Raw genomic sequence first — 17,324 nt, forward strand, 5'->3', positions numbered from 1 at the left:
ACACCACTCCCGAAATGTTAGCCATTCATTACGATTATTGACTTTTTCGACGCATTCGTTGTACATCCTTGCTTTTAGGGGAAACGAGAAACAGAAACGAAAACTACTTCACTTTGATCATACTAAGTGAAGCATCGGAGGTATCGATGGATGTATAATCGAGGAGCGAGATGTTTCGGTCTGCTTCTTCTGGTATCCTTGAACGCGTCTGAAATATTGAAGAAAGTCGTTCGATTGGAGCAGTTCAAGAGGACGCCTTACATTCTTCATCTTCAATGAAAGTCTTGTGCGTGTATCTCTAAAACTGCTGCAGAACATCGCACAATGCAGATCATTCTTACGCTAACGCAAGTGTTTCGATCAACCCGCTAGATCGCATTTCCAGACATCCGGCGTAACAACAAACGCGTGGAACTAGCTCAACCCTTTTCTCGACATGTCTCACACGAAGAACACACGACAACATGACGGATGATCTTAAGATCGAGCGTAAATGAAATAAATAAACAGTGCAGGAAGCTCTCTTTGACTGTACGATCGTTTGATGATCGTCTATGGCCTAACATCTAGTACTAGCTCCATTGAATTTGCTTGCCAGCATCAGTGAGTGAAAGAAGCAACAGCAACAACAACAACAAAAAAAAACAGATTAATCTTACAAAAACATCCTTCGCTTGCTTCGCACTGCACTCTGCTGAATGGTTCCGATCAACCGATCAAGTTGACAGGCGGACGACGAGAGCAGAGCAGCTCCCATTCAAACAAGAACCATATGGTTTCCTGGGTGCTGAGGGGCCTAAGATAGATAGTTCATCTAGCACTGGCACGGGCAGGAAGAGTAGAAGAAGAGTAGACAGAAAGATATGGAACCGTTCGCTGGTTCCATCGTGTGCCAGCAGCCGCAGTAACAGCCATCTAGCAGTGAACTAATTTTAGAAGTCCATCTAAATTCCTATGCACGTTTATGAACTTCCACGCTACACTTGACTCATCCGCGTGATTAATGGGTGTAATTTTCGGGGAGAAATGCTTCCAATCATTGGAGCTTGCGATGGTTTGAAGGAACATGGAGAGTATTTGGTTGGATTTATTACAACTCCGGAACACTTCCCCCAGGGCCGGTTTTTGATGTTCCAGATTTAGAAAGCGATGGTCTTGTTGCTCTTCGATTCTTACCAGATTTTAATTACGTCAACGTTAGTGTCAATCATATGTGTTTCTTTGGAGATGCCGTCAAAGACATGGAAGATAATTTTACATTAAAATAATTTTACTTGATTTAAACCAGCTTGCTAGAAACAAACAAAGCGATGTGTTTTGCCGTCAAACCAACACCGATCGGAGTGAAAACAGCATATTTCATAACATTTTGAAATTGATCTTCTAACCACTAGACAAAAAAAACTCAATACATGATAACATGCCCCGTGATTGAGCTTCATTGAGCAATTCGGTTGTGATTTTTTATTGTTTGTCTAGCCGGGCAAACGATAAGCCTACCTCAACAGTTGTTTTTTGTATGTCTTTTGTCGATGAATTACGGGCGGTAAAACGAAGAAAGGAAGAAGGAGTCTTGATGGAAGAAATTATGTAAATTCTTATCACGCTTCAACTTGGACATGACTGTAGCCATGCCATGCAGTTTTGTGATTTGTTGTGTGTGTGTTTGATTTGTCTGGTTGTTTTGTTTTGTTTTTTTTTTTTTTTGTTATTTGCTTATACCTTTAACGAGGAAATTGAATTCTCTGCTGTTAAAGGACTTTCCAAAAACGAGTTTTTATATGTTATTTTGTTCAATATTGCATTTAAAATTCGGCAAGTGAATTAAAAACACAAGTGATACTATCAATCTCTCTATGACGATTCATAATGGACGCGGGTGGAAAAGTCAACCGTTCCCGAAGCGCTCGCACACGAAACGGGCGGATACGTCTGGCGACCGCACCGTACCTGGTGCCTGTCCGGGCAGCGTGGACGCTACCCTGCCGGCCCAGCACACCAACCCGTAGTGCCAACCAGGAAGCCTCGGGGAGCCACCGATCGGGGAGCTTCCTTTCCCTTGCGTTCCACACCAACACCACCAGCACCACCGCGGTCACCGCCGACAGCTTCAGAGCAGCAGGGAGTGGAGACGAAGTATGTGTCTGTGTTTGTGATTAGGCTCTAAGGACCTGTCCGTGTGTGGGGAGGGGTACCAATAAAGGACGGAAAAGATGATCAAACCCCGAGCAAAAGCCAGTTGCTACCTGTCGTGTGTTGCTGGTGGAGTTGCCATGACACCACCCATCCGTTGGATGTCTACAGGCAAATCCTTCCCAATTCTAGGGACGCTTCAGAGACCCAAGCACCCCCCACTCGAAGGCATTCCTTCGACGGGTTTGAATCCTGAAATCGTCTCCAGAAAAAGAGTTGGACTTCACACGTAGACTCCACGGATAGATAAAATGCCTCAGACGAATCCACCAGACAGACATTAACCAACACGCGCACTGACTCTCACCCGGATGTCTGACACACCTTTGCACCGAACCTTTAAAAGTCCAAACACACACACACACGCACAGGAAGTCTTAGAACTTATCACAACACAAAACTACAACTCGTTCCACCCGCCACAACTGCAACCCAAAACTGACCGACGGTTCGCGCGATGGCACGACGATGGCGTTGGGCTTTCCGACAAGATCTTGGGAAACAATTTCCAACCAGTAGGACCTCCGATAACTCCCCAATGGCTGGAAAGGTGACCAACACCGGCTTGGACAGGAGGTAGGAGGGGTAAAACCCCCGGGCCGAACCAGACACTCCGAAGCGCTTTCAGGACGATCTCATCTTCACCCGCACCATCGATGCTCGATGCTACAAATTCCGGCAGTCCGGCCGCAGCATCCACCGGCCCGCTCTATAGGCAGTGGGACGTGCTGCGCTAGCGATTGATAAATCCAACCGGTCGCAGTTCATCTCGCTACCATGGTAGCGCGGCTTTGGAACGATGCAACTTGTGGCAGTGTCGAGCAGTGCGCAGTCGTCAGTTGAAGTTAAACAAGTAGCAATGCGCTAGAGCGCTAAAGAGAGAGAGAGAGAGAGAGAGAGAGAGAGAGAGAGAGAGAAGAGTAAAAAAAGGACGGGAGGGAGCAGTAGTTCCAGTGGGTCGGATTACCATCACCGGCGGTGGCCGCCAGCACGCACGGACGGTTCAGTTTGTCCGCAGCATCCAAGTGAACCGGTTTCGGTTTATAGCGCAGCCCCGAATAGTCTCAGTCCGAGTCCCAATATTCCGACACGAAAACGAGCAAAACGACCTCAGGGCGATCTGCTGCCTGGAGTGGTGGGCACAATTAAAACATCATCAGCGGTGCTGCGCTGCGAGGTACGATGCCCGCGTCAGCCCGAGCACAATCAACTCGATTGTTCTACAGCCCTGAGTGGCCAGAGCTTTGTCCGGATGCGCTGCATCCGAGGTCAACCGGTTCGCTGGAGGAGTTCGCTGGTCACGTTTGCATCGGACGCACCGTGACGACCCACAACGCGGGCGGCGGTGGCAGCAGCAGCAACCGGGGGATTCTTCCAACAAAACAAAAGCGCCTACTGTGATGCGGATTTTGTTTACCAGAACAATGATCTTTCATTGTCATTGTCCAGAGCACGGCAAGACAGTGGACAGGACTTGTTGGTTACATACGATCGGCCGTTTGGAGATGATGAGCAAAACGGCGTCACGAGTTCTTCCAGCGACACATATGATCAACAGCTGCTGTGTCTGGCCACGAAGCGTCACAAAAAAACGGGGTAACGCTGTGTCACAACAACACAAACGATTGTGCCCGCCCGTGTGATATGGACCTATATATGGCCGAAATTAAAAGCATGACATCAGCCCGCACAAACGACGCAAACAAACACATTGGATGATCGCCATCTAGGCACCGATCGTCGTCTGTTGTTTCGCCCGATGTCAAGGGTAATCTTGGCATCGGTTTGGAAAACAGTTTGGGATCGTAAATTTTCAGCGTCTTCCCTTTATTTTTTTGTTGAAGAGCTGTTTTGGTCCACTTCGGAATGACGTGTCGAACGCCGGATTGTCGACGGGGGCCTCCGACGATATTCCGCCTAAAGCGCAGCACAGTCACCGGACACCTTCTGGGAATGACTTTTTGACAGCACAACAAACGTGGTTTAATGAGCGTCGTTTGGTGACGGAGAAACCTTTCAACGGGGACGAGGAATGCATGGGAATTGGTTTACATGTTTATGTCATCTACATTCTGTTTGATATGTTTCAAGCATGCAGGATTATGTTTCATCCATTAATAGATGTAGATATTTTCATGGAAATATTTCATCAGACTTTAAGGGTCTAGCTTACCAATTCTGACTAACGGTCAGATCCTTCAGGGCTTATATGAATACACATAAAGCAGAGACATTATTATGATGAAGAGCTTGTTATAAGACCGGATGAGTTCAATTCTTATCCAGATCTCGCCTAGCAAGGACTAGCATTCCGGTCTAATAGTAAAAATAAGTCTTAAAAGGCTGTGTAATACTAGGCTTGAAAGTACTGTTATCTTGGGACTCTCGCTTGAAAGTACGAGGATTTATTGGGATCAAATCCGATGAGAAATGGGAATACTTTACATGAATTTAATGTAAAAATTGTCTGTTAAAGATAAAAGAGGTCATAACAGAGAATATGCTTTCTTTTAATCTCTCCCTCTCACTATACCTTTCTTGCTTTGCTCAAAGAAACCTTAAGGACCCGCTTTGAGGTTTTTCATTTTATTACTCTTTAAATATAGCTTTTTGCAGTATCTTGGAGCATATAATTGCATTCACCGTGTTCTGGTTCAAAATTCATCTTTTAATTAGCTGGTTTTTAATGGTTCATTTCCTGCTTTTTGATTCTCAATGTTCATTTATCGTTCCATTCAACCCAAATGGAATGTTTGTAGCTCGAGGTAACATATTTCGCTTTACCTTGATGTCGTTTTCTAATTACCAAATCTGAATTCCCACTACATCTTCAAGATGCTTATACATTTGTTTTTAGTACCCCAACTACTTAAAACATACCCAACCAGCGACCAGTGTAATCTCTCGCTGTGCGTTAACGATCGGACATAAATATTTTCTGACCACTTGCACCCATCATATGTGAGCCACACGTTTAATGCTCCTGTTCCCTTCGTGTGGCGTACAGTGGCGTGTCCACCTCACACGAAATAATGCGAACAAGTTTTGATGTTCGCAATACCACTCAGGCTCTTAATCCGACAGCAAAAGTCATTACGGAATTATGCTACACAACGGGCTAAAGTTTGACGCACAGCACACATCTCCACTACCCGAGGTAGTTGGTTCGCGAGGGCTTTCGCCTTTGGCATTTTTCCATTAGCGCGCTTGTCAGCAGCAGAAGCTGTGTGTCTCGGGTTGGGAAAGATTAGCAAAGCCCTACGACTGCAACGGGAAGGACAAGTTTTTGCTCACACACGCACAGCATAAAAGAAACGGAAATCCCTCCACAATCACCTAAAGATTGGACGACGACCTGCCGTAATTCTAAGAATGTCACTCATTTGCTCGATCGTTTAATGTTGCTTTTTGTTGTTGGAGAAAGCTAATTTTTCTTTGATTCAATATTCAATCATCTTCCAAAAGAACAAAAAAAACACGTTTTACCTCAAAGGACAAAGCCCAATGTGATAGAAAAAAAAGAATGTGTCCTTGTAAATGATTTTTTTTTGTGTTCAAATCTCTTCCTTTGCTTCACACGCGCACAAACACACCCACCCGGATCTTCCTGTTGCTCGCGAAATTATAATCATATTTTCCCTCTACGGTACATGGTAATTTCCGAACAATTGGCGCGCCGATTTGCTCGACGTGGGGGGGCTCACCCTCACCCGTGGCTACACGGACGGCGAAGGGAGGGAAATTAGAGCAATATGCGTCCCGCTGGGAAGCCGAACAAAGTTTTTTTGTACCCAATGCGCTCTTCTTCGATTGGATCTTCCCATTGACAGGTGATTGAGCACGCGGAGGGAAAGAAAAATCGAATCACGCCACGCTGTTCGCCAGCGTACCAGACGGAAGTGAAGCAATTTTCCGATTTTTTTTTTGTGTGAGGAAATAGATTCCTCTAAACATCTAATTTCATTCATCCAAGGTCTTGTTTTCATCATAAAATCTTTGACAAAATCGATGACAAATTGAAGCCGTTTGTTCAACTTTTTAACGATGAATAATCATTCCCAGCCAAAACTGTCCCTATGGGATGCTCAATGGCAAGGCAGCGAATGAACAGACACAAAGAAAAGTAAAATTTTATTAAAACTTCCAACTCAGCTCAACCGCGCGTTTCACAGTGGCTTGCAGCAATATCCTCCGAATGTGCAAAAAAACGAGAGGCGACCCTCGGGAAACCTGCCAGCCAGCCGTGACCTTCAAAACGAACAACGATACCAACGATTTCGATGTGTGGCCACAGTCTCAGTCTCTTGAGCGATCAAGTGCAACACATTCTGCAAGCATATGCAAATATGCACAGAAGGAAAAAGCAAAAAAAAGTGGAAACGAATCCCAGCATGTTGCATTGCATTGGAAGGCGAACAACAGCGCGCGAGCGATTGCTTATCGAAAAATGTTTCCCCGTTTCTGGACCGGTGCCGAGACAATCCCCTGCAAGAGATCGCTTCGAAGGGTGGAGAAGAGTTGGCGAACAGGCTGGGAGAGGTGAACAATTCACAATAAAAGTATAATCCCAAAGGTTGTTGGTATCTTACGCGCGGACTGCGGAGCAGGGAGAAACAGGAATGCATCCCGAGGCGAAGTCACAGGACTGAAGACGAAAATGTGTTACTGATGCTTTGGTTCTTTGTAATTATTAACCTTTCATATCATTTATTGCAATTCAAAAAGAGACTTGTTTGCGTTAAACAGTTATTGAAAATCAACCAAAAGTCCCATACTCGCCCTCAATTGCCTTCGCGATCATAAATGATCATGCGCTCCAAAGCCATCTTCGAGTCCAATTGCGATTGCAACTCTATACATGTTGTCCGTTAGCACGAGCGGGCCAATGAACCAGAACCGGTAGGAAAAGAGGACCTGCGAAAAAAAACCTGCCCCACGATTCATCGGCATGAGAAGAAGCAGGTTTTGGTTTGTGAACGCTTCCCCGATGCAACTCTGCAACCGGTGCAGGGCTGTGTAGATAGTGCAAAGATTAGTAATCCTGACTGGACTCTTTCCCCGAAGGCCTTAGGGCTCACGCTCGTCGCTGTCGTGGAAGGTGGACATCTTGGGGCTCCAATCTGCTAGTGTCTTTGGTGCAACCTGTTCCCGCAGAGCTTCCCACAGGTTCTTCAACTCTTCCCGATCGCTTTAACGAACACGCTGTACTTACTGTGACTTGCCTATTGCATCTAGCCCCGTCTACTCGTCTACTCGTCACTGAGGAATCCCGCTATAGCACTGGAATTCCCTTACCATTTGGATTCAACTCGCTGTAAAAGGAAAGGCCTAACAAGCAAAGGTAACACGCATTTGCTCGTTTCAGTCGACTGCATGTGTGCGTACTGGATCTTCATTAGCGGACCATAACTCAACCCCTTCGGTTGCCTTATAAGGGGTGTCTAGAAGAATTTATATCCACTGAAGATCAAGCTTGATCTCTGCAAACCTCTTTTGCTACACATTTTGTACACAATTCTCTTTTTAAAAAAATTAACAATATTTCTCACCAAAAAAAGACCAACATTCAACTGCATCGTTTAATAATGAGTTAATAAATTGTAATTATTCCATTAAAATCGGCGTGTGCAACGCAATCAGCATAATACGGCAGCGCACAAGCGCGCAGCAAACGAAACCAGTTTCCTTCCCCCTCGCTCCAAATACTGTTTCAGGCGGCTTGAGAGGAATCCACCGAGTGGTGGCGGTGGTTGGTGCCCTCGATGTAAATGGGGAGTAATTTTTTATCATGTTTTATTGTTTCATCTTAAACTTTTATTTGTTTGCATCTCAACCACTTCGACTGCGAAGCTCCGGCCGAGCAGATCGTATCGGTCGCCGTTTCGGATCGGGTGTTGTTGTTTTGCATTGGCATTGGCGAATGGAAGGGCAGCAGCAGAGGACTCATATTCCGCGGACTCACCTCACCGCTAAGCTCTGGTTCGACGTTGTGCTGAAAGCTAAAGCCGCGGTCAGTCGTTAGCGGCTGTGGGGCGATTTCGAAGAACAAAAAAATCAAGCGCGTCTCCTTTAACAGGTTCCCTTTGCGATTGTGGGAGATGTGAATGAGGGTGAATTTGGATTGAAAAGTAGCTGGAATTGAATGGGAGAATTCGTTTCTTGAAATATCATTCACAACATTAGTAAACTCTCACTTTTACACCAAGCTTCATTACCTCATCCTCCAAAAAGAAATCTAAACTAATGCTAAGAATTCCAGAACCTCATCATTTCTTTGTCTTCCCATGCTTTTGCCACTCTGATACTGTTCACGCATCTCGTTTATCTCCTGCCTTCGACAACATCGCCTCCATTAAACTCTAATCCGACCTCCCCCCCCCCCCCCACCGTGCGGGTGATGAGCCAACAGCTAAAGCGAGCTTTTAACACACATTCTCCGACTGTTTCAGCATCCGCTCAATGAAAAGGGGTGCTTGCGATTAAAGCTTTTATTCGTGAGCCATTTTGCCCTTTTTTAAACACACCTCCACGCACGCGGTCGCACATTCCTAGTGTGGCTGTTGTTGTTTTTTATTTTATTTAAGAATATCCCCCGAAACGTATCTGTCATTATGTACGGCATGTCGTTCGGTTGATGTTCTCAATTTCATTTAAAAGCGTCCCCCGCTGATGCTGTTAATAAGAGGTGGAATCGTTTTCGGGAACGATCAAGCAAAGCCTGCTGGACGTTCACATTAGTGTGTGAGGGATGATAGTAAAGTGAATTGAAATTAAAATAAAGCTACAATCAGTTTTATTAGCGTGTTTTTTATGGACTTTGGTGGTGGGTTTTGTAGTGTGTTTAAACCCGTTACGAAAAAGAGGAATAAGTAGAGCGCTTACAGTGATTATTTTTTTTTTCTTTGTTAAATTAATTAAATTATTAATTAAATTATTTAATTTAAGTTAAAAATTTAATTAATTCTTTATTAAATTAATTTAATAAATAAATCCATTAAATTAAACAAATACTACAATTAATACATCATTCGCTTCATTAATTGTGTACTCTTAATTCACCAAAATATTTTATTATAATTTAAACACATCAAAAGTGCTCTTCCTCGTTTAAATCTGTATCAACTCTTCGGCTAAAGATCCTCCCTTTTGCGCTGCCCCTCGTTTGGTTTAATTTTTAATACATTCCGGGAGTCGCTTTAATTATTGCTTTGCAGACACAAAATGTCAAAGGTAGTGGACACACACACACATACGCATCGCTCCTACACGGCGAATCAACCATCCAATGGACCGTGAAGTGATGGATGGATGGGATGTAGGTATGAGTAGAGCAACGCACACACTCGCTTAGAAAAATCTAATAGGAAAGAGAGTAATATTCCGCCTCAATCGCCGTAGAAAAACTCCGAACGATGAACTCCCGCTCTCTGCCCGTTTGGTCCAGTGCCACCCCGGGGTCTATTAACTAATAATATGCTCTAATTTGACGTCATCAACGGTGACATTATTCGCTGTAATTTGTGCTCTATTCAACCGAAAGCAACTCCGTCCAAACCCCGCGTCTTATGATCCATCGGCGGTAGTCCCCATCATACGTCGATGTAATAATCAACCTTCCTTCACCGCTTCTGTTTCCGTGTGCGATTTTAAGCAGTGTTACGATAATGGTTCATATGCTACACTGTGATAAGGATCTGCCAAAATAGAGCAAAATAAAAACGAAACAAAAAGGGAACACGGGGGAAACGACAGCATGAACAGAGAGACAGGCAGTGGTGGAGATTTTCTGACCTGATTAACGAACTCCTCCGCGACCTTTGCCCTCGGTTTACGGGCATCGGTGTCCTCTTCAGCGGTACAATAGCCCGTGGAGACCATTGAAGGGTACGGTTCTTGCTGAGAAGGATGTAACGGTATTGGAATTAGTGTGGAATTCGAAATGAGAATATTTTTTTAAAATGCAGAAAGGTTTTTGTGTCATTTTTACAGCAATATGTTTATTATGAAAGTGAAAATAACGATTAACTTTGTGCTAACTTCAGACAATTCTCGGAAAAAAGAACTCAATTTCCCCTCTAGGTGGATTGGTAGTTATCATCACGACGGAAAAACAAAATAGCGACCAATTTCACCCATCATCAAAGCAAATATGCTTCCGTTTTCATTGGCATAACGCACCCTCTCCTGCGACAACGTAAGGTGCAATTGTCCGGCCTCTGTTTTTTATCTGCCCGAGAAACCGCTCCTGCCGCCATTCACCAGAGGGAAAAACTTTTGTTCCCATATCTTCGCTTCCTTCCGGGCGGAGTGGAAAACTTCTGAATAGGCGAACAAATGAATGGATTCACAGGATTCACTGGACCTTTTTCTCGTGCTCTCTTGCGCATCCCTCTCTCTCTCTCTCTCTCCCCTCTACGGTCATCGTTTTCATGGTTGTTTATTTATTCGCAGTAAATGAGACACGAACGAGAGTATCGTTGTCAGTGAAGGAAAGCAACTGCAAAAAACACATCAAGAATAATCATATAATGATTCCACTTTTTCCACTGTTTTCCATACCACCGAGTGGGAATAGAGCACGACGAACTCCACTCAAAAGATAATTTCATTTCGGCTGCTTTGCTTTGCCTCATTAGCAAGCATTAAACAGATCACATTTGATTTTGATTTTATGTAAAGTTTTCAACCGTTTCCGCCACTCTTCGCAAGCGCGTGAGGCTCGCCGAGCGCGGAGAGTATAAATTAAGTAATTGCTTATTTATTAATGCGCTGCAAAAGTGCTCATTTCCACACAGTTCGGGGTGCCCCTTTTTAATGCTGCATCGCACTCATCATAGCATTATTATTAAGCACGCTGATGGGAAAGCACAGATAAGGTAACACCCGGCAATGAGCTCACGGTGGAAGCAGTGCGCCGTGAATTGTTTATTACCGTGGGTGAGGCGACAAATATCTCTTTGAAGGATTAATGAGCAAACGAATCACAGTTCTGCCTTCCCGTTCCGTAGGGTTATGGGTGAATGGGTGACAAAAGAGGGATTGTGTGGTATTGCAAATTGTGTTGTTTTTTTGCGGGAAAATGAGCCGATGAAGTGCTTAATATAAATCAGTGCTTCAAACACGATATTTTTGTCAGCGTTTTGGTTTAAAAAAAATAGTTAAAATTTAAAAAATGGATAATGTGAATAATATGAATATTTTTCTAAAGCTTATATCACACGACAAAATTGTTTACGAACGCCTTAGCAAAGAGCTCATTCATAACCATTCACAAGAAACCCGCACGAGATCCCCAAGCAACCCACTCGGGGAGCATTCCTCAAGACAGAAACAAATGAATGGATTTGAAAAGTGTCGCCACGAAATCTGCACCGCACGTGAAGAGTAATGAGCCACGCAGCGCTTTCAAAATGCGAATAAAAAGGGGTTACTACAAACAATGAATCCCATAATGAGCCGACACAAACAACCAGCTCACACAGCAGGAAGTGGATATTTTACGCACTGCTCGGAAAGAAGTGTATCGTCTTTCTGCTCGCAGCCCGTGTGATGAATAGCGAGCAGCATTTCACAGAACATCTAAAATATTCCCACTTCATAAACTGTCCGCCCCATTCATCGCGATCTCTTCTGCGTTAACTCTTCCACTCCGCGCAAAACTCGCGCACTGGATCAGCGGTGCCGCGGTGTTTCGTTCGTTAAATTTAGAATTCGCTCAGATCGCGCAGATCTCACAGAAAAAGGCCGTTACCGTGCACGCATCTTGTACGTAGCAAAGCAATTCCACTCATTTTCCAAGGGAAGAGGGGTGGCTTTTTGCAAATCATACCGATACCGGCAGACAGATTTGGAGTTTATTTTCGGACAGCTTATGATCACTCTCTGCCGCACACATGTGCCGGGGGACAGTTTTTCTTTCCTCCGCATACTGCTTCCATTCTTGAATTCAGAGACAGGAAATGCCAAAAAGATTATGTTTTATTCGTCGTTCTCGCTCTGCCCATTTCTCTCTTTCTCTCTCTCTTTCGCTTTTTCATGCATCTAAGCAGCTCATGTGCATAATTACGCATTGCCTTGCCCCCGGTATGGTGTACCATGTTAAACCAGTCTAATAATAAAACCGTCACATATTTGTCCAGCCAAAGGGCACCCAAGCACCAAGCAAGGGCTCTGTGGGAAAGGGGGCGAAAGAACACGCTTATGTAAGCAGAAGAAACATCATTTTGCACACAATAAATATTAATACATTTTCCCCGCTTTCCCAGCCTAGGATTTCTTGTCCTAGACAGTTTTGCAGGGTTTTTTGGAATGGTTTGAAAAATTCCAATTTTTTTTTTACTTTTTTGCATTAAATTTCAACAATTTTGTGTGACAAATATTTTTTTTTACCTTTTTTAATAGACTATTGAGGCCAATTGGCTCAAAGTCTCTATAAAAAAAGATTTTTTTTTTTGTAGAAAATGTCCTTTATTTTGGAGGATTTTGTATTTTTAGTTTCAACGTTAATCAAAATTGCATATATTTGCAGTTTTACAGGAATTACAGGAATTTACGCGGTGCCATTGAATCGAATAATAATAATAATAATAATAATAATAATAATAATAATAATAATAATAATAATAATAATAATAATAATAATAATAATAATAATAATAATAATAATAATAATAATAATAATAATAATAATAATAATAATAATAATAATAATAATAATAATAATAATAATAATAATAATAATAATAATAATAATAATAATAATAAAATTGCAGCATTTACAGGGTTCCACAATTTATTGGTTGGTTCTCATAAATTTTTGGTGGGTTCCCATGTTTTTTTGGTGCGTTCCCACGATTTTGGGCCGTTTACCAGAATTTGTTGGTTCAATTGTATTGATATCCAATCGAAAAATACTAATAAAATATGGGAACGAACCAAAAATCTTTGGGATACGATCAAAAGATCGTGGGAACGCATCAAAAAATTATGGGAACTGGCCAATAAATCGTGGGAAACCCTGTATGAAGCATTTAATTCAAACGTTGTCTTGTGCTTACCAATTTCCTTCCATTTTTTACCTTATTTTTTTTTTAATTTGAACTTATTTCCTACAAATTTAGACTTCAGTTTTCTTCTATAAAGTTTTACGAAATTCATAATTGTTTACAAAAGTGTTACATTCAATTCCTAAACTTTTCAGGACTCGCAAACCATTTTTTATAATTATTTATTTTAATTGTAGACTATCCCCTTCTTTGTATCATATTTTCCACATAATCAAACAAATGATTGCATAACTTCAGGCGCTTCATAGCTTCACAGCAAACCCTGCCCGATTGCCCAGCAGGACATCAAAAATACATTTACACAAGCATGCGGTAGCTTTTCCAACTTTTCCCCCTACACTTCCAATTGACCATTGGATGAAGGCAAGCAAAACGTTGCCTCACAGTGCAAAAGGAAGCCGTTTGTTGCCCTTTGTGAACGTCGCTGTGTGCGTATGAATGAAGAAGCCGGAGATGAATGGTTCATTGAAATGGGGCGTTGCTTTTGTTGTGTCACCGAAACCAAATAGTGTCGCCGTCCATTTACGGTGACCTCTTAAGGAGGAAGCGGAGGAAAGATTGGCATTAATCTGTCTAGTCGCTTTTGCTGAAATGATACATAAAGTGTGTGAAGCTTTGAATGTAACTTTGACTAAATGGACTGTTACAAAACTAGAACATAATATCCTCAACAAAGTTCACGATTATTGCAAGAAGGAGTCTCACAGACCGTCCATGAAAGAACGCAATCACTAAATCTCCTTTCATTCACAAAACGCAAATCCGCCACAAAAGGGTTCCACAAACACAACAAGCGGATTACATCTCGCTCGCAACAGCCGTCTGGACAAAAGGGAACCGTTCCTTCTGCCAGATTTCACTTCCACCTGTCGGCAGCGAAGGAAAACAGTGTTTCCATTTCCGAAGCCTCCTCCTCCGGCATAAAGTCATTCAACAAAACGCACCCCGAAGGCAAAACCTTAAGCACCTTTAGCTGCGGGGGATTTTCCATCCGCAGAACAAACATGAGTACACGTGTTAATGAAGGTCGGTGACAATGGACCTCCGCCACCCCTCCCGCACTGCACTTAAGACGGATTATGCGCCCAGCAAAATCTCACCATTGGGAAAGAAAATTAATTTCATGAAAATTGTTTCCAACCATTCAAAAGTGGTGCGTTTCTTTCAGTTGCAGAGTTTTACCTGAATATAGTGCTCATTAAAATTCTCATCACAACCTCAGCCGCCAATAAAAGAAGAAGAAACCTTTATGCAACAAAGAAAGGTGAACTCGTTTTCCCCTGCTCGGTGGCATTGAAATCACTGCAAACAATGAAGGAATCTACCGGCAACGAAATAACAACACATTCGGGTATTCTCTTCGACCCGAGATACCGAGTTCGGGGCTACAAGCAACTGACACACATAACACAATCGTGCTCCTTTGTTATCCCGAACACGGGAGCGCGCAACAGGTGGAAAATCCGACTCGAAGTGTACCGAGTAGCCGCTTCGGTCGTCCCGGCTGTGCCTTGAAGGCATATTTTAAAAACTTCCTCCCACCAGCAGGAGCAGGAAATCTAATTGACGCGTTTTGCAAATTGACTGTGGAAAATTGTTTCCATTTCCGGGCGTAGCCTACGGGAGGGAACTCAATGTTGCTCCTTTTCGGGGAGGTTTTTTCGCTCTATATTTCTCTAACTCGACGCGTCACACCCTTCATTTGGCATAGAAACAGTGCCAAAAACGGTGCACAAAAGCAACGGAATGCTTCCTGCTGTGTCATGGTTTGAAATCACAAAACTTCTACCTTCGGCCTCATCAGTACGCATGTAAGAGAGGGAGGAGGGGGTACGCAAAATTAAGGAAACGCTCTTCCAGCGGCATTCAATTTGTTTTCGTTTGTTTTTCACACCAACCTGGCCGATGTGATGCATCGTGAGCTGGGTTGATTGTTGGCACTTGGCACCGAAGGCATCAAGGGTTGGAATTAGAAGAAATTAGAAAACTCCCACTCCGCTAGGAAACCGGAAGTTGCTGTAACTTCGTTACTGCTTTTTGGTGGTGTGAATGTGTTCGCTAATTGAAAGCAGTTTGACTCGGGTGAGATTTTGGTTCGGCTTTGGTGCAGAGAACTCACGTACATACGTTCTGTATTTGTGTGTGTGAAGAAATGTGATTAGGATGTGACAAATCAGGTAAGATTTGGGGGGTGAGGGGAGCATATGAGTGTCTATTAAGGCCCACCTGCTCTTAATTATTTTCTTTGTTCTTTTTTGCTAAATAAATACGGTTATGCTAGTTTTGAGTTTTGTCAAAGAAGTTGAATCATCATAGTTTACTGTAAAAGCATTGAGCAATAACATCTTCATCTAAATAATATAAATCTTACTTATTCGTTACTAATATCAGTTACTAACTTTCAGTCAATTATTGTTGTAGTTAGTGATAGCATAGTTAATAAGACAATTGCTACAATAATACTGATAAGTATCCTAGTAGTATGTACCTTCAATTATGAATAATAACATATGCAAAATAAACATGAATAAGCTTAATAGAATGAAAACAAAACAAAAAGATATGACACCAATAAAACTCAAAAAGATATCAAAATAGTTGAGAATCAAAAAATATTTTTTTAAGGAATATAATTACGTCTTATTTTGCTTCTTTATATTTGTTGCCTTGGCGGATTTATATTCTTAAAAAATTAGAAAATTAATGCATTAGTATATTTAAATTTTCTCTAAAATAAAATAAAAAGTTAGTAATTCAACTAGCAAAACTTAACTGACCCGTTGTGATTGAGCAAAACCTTACAACAGTTTTATTAAAATATGCTTTTTGAAAGCTTTTTTAGACTTGCTAGTACTTCGTTTCACACATAGATGGCGTAGCTCTGAATTGTCATGCTTTATCGGAAATTTAAACTAATTCATGATTTATTGTTAAAAATGCACAGTTTCGACATGAAAAAGTATTTTAATTAGACAAAAAGCAGACAACAAATGTTAGAAAAAACAAACATTCAACACTGTAGAGAAAATTTCCTCGCGTTCGTCGAGTTGTGTTGATTGTCGAGTTTAATAACGAACAATAAGAAACGATGGACGATTATAAGCATTATAAGCAAAGATGGAATGCTAATGTACTGCCCAGTTCGGTTACGCTCCAGCAAGGAAATTTAATTCTCTGCTGCTGAAGACAAACCCAAAAATCGATAGCAAAATATGTAGGTTTTACCGTGTAAAGTAACGTATTTTGGCTATCGCAATATTTGAAGCTAATTGTGATGATCAACGATTATGAGCGGACGGCGCGCTGTAGCTCCTTTTATAAGCATCGTGAGCTGTGCTGTGCAAGCGATGTATAACGTTGCTCGTTCGTTCGACTGTTAGATACACGTACACACACAGCCCCGGTTCAACCTCAACAGAAATCACGAATATTTTTAGAACCAACCACCATTCACACCTTCACAGTGCGGTGGCTAACAACAAGCGCGCAGGGGCGCATTAGATACGAGCATGACGTACGAGGATCGTCACTGTCTCATCAACAAAGGCTCCACAAAACCCCATTTGGCGCTTGTTTTCGTTTCCTACACGCTCACAAACACTCATCCCAAAGCGGCAACGTCTTCACAGCCAGGTGTGTGCCAGGTGTGTCTTCTTCCACAAGCTCCATTCAACGGACGATAAGGTCGAAGATAAGATGATTGCAACCAATTCCTCAAGCAGCGTTGGTTTGACGCAAGCGCGAACAAACGCGGCATATCTTACCATAGTGCGCACACACACACACACATACACAGGCATTCCACATCGCGATCCGGCACGGCGTGTTTAACATTATGTATGTTTTTATGTAAATCTCGTCACCTCGATCAACACTTCGCCCAGCTTCACCTGTCGCACCGCAGCAGCGGTCTAACAAATCCTCCAACGCAACGCACGTCTTCGGGTGTTTTTGTTTTCCTTGTTTTCTTTCTTTCTTTCTTTCTTTTTTTTTTTGCTTTTGCGTTAATCCATGTTTCGAACGGACTTCATCTTCTACAGCTGCATGCTGTAGGAGTAACTCATT

The 17,324-nt window shown here is 42.6% G+C and overlaps 2 long non-coding RNA genes across 2 annotated transcripts; both read right to left on the bottom strand.

Moving 5' to 3' along the window:
* Positions 1-1,416: 1,416 nt before the first annotated feature.
* LOC120903795 lies at positions 1,417-3,313 on the bottom strand. The gene is made up of 2 exons (XR_005739657.1): positions 3,161-3,313; positions 1,417-3,065 (listed from the first exon to the last, which is right to left on the bottom strand). It is a non-coding gene; the product is annotated as an uncharacterized LOC120903795 (long non-coding RNA).
* A 4,458-nt stretch (positions 3,314-7,771) lies between these two features.
* On the bottom strand, positions 7,772-8,553 carry LOC120903796. Its single transcript, XR_005739658.1, has 2 exons — positions 8,409-8,553; positions 7,772-8,325 (listed from the first exon to the last, which is right to left on the bottom strand). It is a non-coding gene; the product is annotated as an uncharacterized LOC120903796 (long non-coding RNA).
* Positions 8,554-17,324: the final 8,771 nt, after the last annotated feature.

Source organism: Anopheles arabiensis, chromosome 3 (genome assembly GCF_016920715.1).
Source record: "Anopheles arabiensis isolate DONGOLA chromosome 3, AaraD3, whole genome shotgun sequence".
NCBI classification, from domain to species: Eukaryota; Metazoa; Arthropoda; class Insecta; order Diptera; family Culicidae; genus Anopheles; species Anopheles arabiensis.